This window comes from Pinus tabuliformis, chromosome 1_1, assembly GCF_031772625.1.
Source record: "Pinus tabuliformis cultivar Carrire ecotype Pingquan chromosome 1_1, CPIR1, whole genome shotgun sequence".
Lineage (NCBI taxonomy): Eukaryota > Viridiplantae > Streptophyta > Pinopsida > Pinales > Pinaceae > Pinus > Pinus tabuliformis.
The window spans coordinates 698,548,576-698,554,123 of record NC_142297.1 but is presented as its reverse complement, the minus strand read 5'-3'; the positions used below and the strand labels follow the sequence as shown (position 1 = coordinate 698,554,123).

Sequence of the window (5,548 nt, the reverse complement as noted above, 5' to 3'; positions counted from 1 at the left end):
TCGCCAGCATCGCGCCTGGTGTGCGCCTCGACTCACCTCTCGCCCGCGCGCCCATTGCATGACCGCGCTCGCACCCAGTTCGCCCGGTGCCCAACCGCATGTGCGCCCGAGGACCTTACATCACGGGATGAGCCTGAGTGCTTGCAAACATCAAGGAAAAATCCAAGGAAAGTTTCAAAATTAGACGCAAACCAAAATTTTGGAGGGTGTTGCAGTCGCTACAACACCCCAACAAGCTCATTAATTAACATGTTGAAGAAAAAACAATAGTATGCGCTTGACGTCGACAACCATTTAACAATCCTTTGATATATCATGACGATGTTTTAGAGAAGCCATAAGATCATTAGTTCAAACTATGTGCTAAAATTGATTGAGAAGCTTATGGTTAATGCTAATGGACTGGAAAACCTGGAATGTTAAAACATTGTGCGGAGTGCGGAGGAGCCCCACCGCCCATCACTTTTTTTTCCTTTGCACGTCCGCACTCCATACAATTTATCAACATTATGGAGATTTCCCCCCTCCCCCTTCACCTACATAAAGGACTTGCAACCACGTCAGTTCTGGTATCATTGGGCAGAGCAGTAGCATAACAATGTTAGTGTAAGAGCACTCACCGATAAACTGGTCGCTCAGAAAATCAATTTTTATTTTATTTTAAAAGGAATGTCAGACTAAAAAATACCAAAAATAAAATGTCCTCCTCCAGGGGAATTATGCCCCATCAGAACTCACTCAGTAAATCGAAAATTAAAAATAATATTTCCATAAAATTAAAAATTTATTTTGAGTTTACGAAAAACTATAAATATTTAACATTTCCTTAAACTTCAGTTAAAACTACAAAAATACAACAAAATAATTCAAAATCAACACACTTTTACTCCAAAGCAAATTCTATAATCCTTAACAAAGCAAAAACTAATAAAATATATATTTATTTAATGGATAATGACTATCAATATTATTATTATAAATTGTTCCACAAAACCTATACTTAGTTACACTTTTAAAAATTTTAAATCTAATATGAATCCACATCGATATACCAACCAAGTGTCTTTTGATATGTTACCAATTTTTTATAATCCTTATGCATTTTGATATAACAAGATGATTTATATGATGCTGCAGTCTCTATTTCCTTAATTAATCTTCAAGCGAATAATTTTGTAAGGTTCCGATTTTCTTTTCCAACATGCACAATCTTGCGCTCACTATTCAGTATACATTTTGAATTAATAATGGTGTATATATGTAGGGCAACTTTTCAAAAATAATTCGGTGTATAATGGGTTGATTGTGATAGTGTTTTTATAAATTTAATAAAAATTTTAGTATGTATGTTTTTTTGACTTACAAATTTTTGTTGACAAATAAGTTCTTTGTAACAATTTAGTGTCCTGACTTTAAAATTAAATAATAATAATAATAAATTAAATAATAATAATTAGGTTAAGTAATAATAATAATTAACTTAATTAGATAATAATAGTAATTAAAATATCCATTTGCATCTTTTTCGATCAATATTGGTATTATTGCAACTTAAATAAATAGTGATGGTTTAATTTAATTGACTTATATATAAAACTGGAGTGGTGTCCCCGCCGGGTTCGAACTGATACCGTAACCTTTGGCCGTCGTCTCAGCCGCAGGGTTTGAATCAAGAGGCCGAAAATTCAACCCTCCTTCAGAAATCCGCGTCGAGCCGGAACTCCGGCGGTTGCTCGCAGCCACACGGCAACCGCGACCGCGCTCTGAGCACAGAGAAAACCTCACTGCCTCCGCTGAATTTCACGGGAATCGCGTCGCCGAGGCACTTCTTGACCTCCTCCTTCAGAATTTCAACGTTTTTCCTCGACGCAGCCTCTTGCGCTTCCCCGATTAGCTGAATTTTCTCCTCGCAGAGAGCGCTCAGGCCGGCAAAAGCAGTAAAACTCGGCCTCCTGCTGGAGCTCTCGCAGGAGGCCGGTGTCCTGAAGCCACACAGTGCCATTACGGAGATAATTCAAGACGTGCGCAAACCTCTGGCTGTCCCTGTCGATTCTGATGATGGAATTACTGTTATTATTTTCATTCTCCCCCCAGTGGCGAAGCACCTGGGCGGCGAGCATGGATTCCCGGTCCGCACACAGCGTCAGCCGCGAGGTTTCGAATACTTGACCTCCCACCCGCAGCAACACCCAGTCGTTCTCGTCCCTGCCATTTCTTGGCTCTTCCCGCCAGTGGGCAAAGGTCGCCTGCGTCATTGAAAGCATTGATTTCCCCGATCAAATCTATTTGGGCTGTTCCGGTTTTATAGACAGAGTTAATGTGATTCGAACCAGGGACTGAACGTGGACAGTATTTTCGCCCTACGCTGACACGTAACCGTCCTGAGAGTGATTAAAGAGCTAAGCATCAAAGATTTCTGGAACCCCAAGAAAAGCATCAGGAATACGATTTTTATGATTTTTTCGGGCAATTATTTTAATAATGCATAGCAGAACAAATTCTAATTGGGTGTCCTCGTTGCTGCCTACAAGTGGAGCTATGGTTAACAAAATGCGAGTGGGACCACCGTTTTCTCTATATTTTGGTTTTAAATAATTTTTGTATTTTTTTGTTTAGCTAAGAGCTGGTTTTTTTAACCTAAAGAAATAGATTAATAGTTCAAAGGTAATTGGTAGGAAGGAAACCTTGTCAGGATCATCAATAGTAATTCTAAGTGGCGGGGTTTTCTTTGAATAATAGTGATGAGGCAGTTTGTATTAGGGGATAGCGGTCATGTATTTGGCAGGTATGAAATCATGCCCTCCTTACTGACCACCAACATTAATTCCAAAACCCTGCTACAGACCACCAACACTAATTCCAAGTGGCGTGGTTTTCCTTGAATAATATGGACCACCAACAGTGATTCCAAGTGGCGTGATTTTCCTTTAATAATAGTGATAAAGCAGTTTATATTAGGGGATAGCGGTCAATAATGGTTGTCCCCATTATTGGTTTGACAACAAAGTTATAATAGGTTTTCCTATTATTTAAAAAAAATTAAAGTAGTATTTGTTCTTTTTAATTGTTGTAATATATTTGAGTTATTTTTTTAAATAATGGTGTTTTAAATGGAATAGCCTTTAAGTGCGATTTTTTGGAGTTTTTAGCGGATTTCTTGCCAGAATCCGGCCAAACATTGTGATCAAATCTTAATTTGTGTTGTTTGTACTAGATTTCTGACTACATATATAGATTCAACACCCTCAAAAACCCCTAATACACTTCAATTATGAAGGATTTCTAAATTTAAAACTACTCATGATCTAAATTTGTTATTATGTTTATAGTACTTGATTATAAAAATATTGTTTAGATAATCTTCGGCAAAATCACATAATCAATCATTTGTCGACGCGTTTCGAACCAACCAGTGTGGTTCATCGTCAGGACAAGTTGAAGAACTGATCAGGTTTAGCTTGATTAAATAGGGTATGCAGAGACTCCAACGGTTATATGGCTAATCCAATGGTAAAATCATATTCATTTATTTAATAAGTTCTCTACGATAATTAGGTCCATTAAATAATCTAAATTTACTTAATAATATATAATTTTAATATTATTAAAATTAATAAAGGAACCATAATTATAGTGCATGGGTAACCATTAATTTATTGTTAATGGTATATCACCAAATTTTTAATAATTCCTTGATTATCAATTAAACTTAAGGGTCATCACCTTTTATAATTAATTTAATAATTTATAATCCTTGAAACCACAATAATTATTCACTAAAATTATTTTAAATAGAATAACAATGTTATTACTCATAAGGCTTAAAGCAAGGGGGGGGCGAAGGAAGAATTAAAAATCAATGCAACAAATCTAAACTAATTATTAAAGACCCTAGGGATTATATAATGACAGAAAACTCATGCATTCAGACTCGTCAAAAACATAACCCGAGGAGAAGGAAGACAAAAACCCTGAGACCAGCAAAAGGGGAAAAAGGAGGTTAGGAAGATAAGGCTGGGACCCAACAACTGCTAATCTTCCAGCCATCATCTCTATTAAGATTGTTCGGCCTTTTCTCAATCTCCAGGGCCTCTCTAAATTTGCGATGGTGAAAATGCGCAACTTTGGCAATGACTTGAGCATCTTCTATACAGACATGATGCATAGTCTTCCCCGCATGCTCAGCCAGGGCTGAGGACTTGGTCCTACCATGTCTTAAGTCAGCCGAATGCTCACTAATCCGTCTCACCAATATAAGGGGTCCCACATGAACAGGGAATGACATAGATTGATTATGTGATTTTGCCGAAGATTATCTAAACAATGTTATGGATCACAGAAGTCTAAATTCCTTATAAAAATATTGTAAATATTTTTTATATTTATACAAAACCTAAATTATAGTGGAATTGTCCATATATGTTTATATTATGAAAGGTCAACAAATTTGTCCATATATGTTTGTATTATGAAAGGTCAACAAATTAAGACATTTACACGCTATTTATTATTATTTATTAATATTATTATGTATAAAGTTTTTTTAAGATAGAAAAGAGAAAAATAACATTTAAAAAACCTTATTTTTAAGAATTGATATTGGATAATGAAAATGATAAGAAAAAATAACAATAATTAGTGTTAATTGCAAAAACAATTTCTTCATTACGAAATATAGTGGAAGACAAAGGTATTAAGCTTTTTTAAGAAATCATTACGAAATATAGTGGAAGACATAGGTATTAAGCTTTTTTAGGAAAGAAATAGTTGTACCTATGAACTTTCTAAAAGATCTCATAAATTGATACTTTGATTCTAATAATAAGATATTTATTTCCTTCATCAAAGTTGGTAGCTTACTTTTCAATTTAGTGGTGGTTTTTTTGACCGTGGGAAAAAGTTAAAAAGTTAAAAAATAGATTAGATTGAGAATTATTTTTCAAAAATTTAGAAATAATATATATATAATATATATTTAATTTAATATTTAGAAAATGTAATTTTTTATTTTAACCAGGGAATAAAACAATAAGTTTCTGGGAATGTTAATGAATGTAAATATTTTAATCAAATATCTAAATTGTCAATGAAATTTGATTCAACCATACATCCAAACTGCTAATGAAATCTAATCAACCATCCACAACTGCCCAACATCTCAAAGATTCTAATTCAATGAGTTCATTAATTGAAGCAACTTCTTAATAAGTATCTTAAGGAGCAGTAGCAAGATTGTAATTCAGTGAGTTCATTAATTGAAGCAGCTTCTTAATAAGTATAAAGAAGATCAATGTAATTTCATAAATAAATTATCATTGAAAGAAGCAATATATGCTCTTTTAAGTGAAGAAAAATTAATAAAAGTAATTCTGGTTTCATAAGAAAATTAAATAACACGAAGTAATTTTGGTTTTCATTATTTTATTATTATGTAGATCTTGCCAAATATATTTTTGCTTTATTCCCAATTATCAATTCAAGGCTAAAAATCTCATGTCACCCTCACTTAAGATGAGAATGAATTTTAGTTATATATAAAATACCTTAT

General features: G+C 34.0%; 1 pseudogene; it reads right to left on the bottom strand.

Moving 5' to 3' along the window:
* Positions 1-1,589: 1,589 nt before the first annotated feature.
* On the bottom strand, positions 1,590-2,269 carry LOC149215394 (uncharacterized; annotated as a pseudogene).
* Between the last annotated feature and the right edge of the window lie 3,279 nt (positions 2,270-5,548).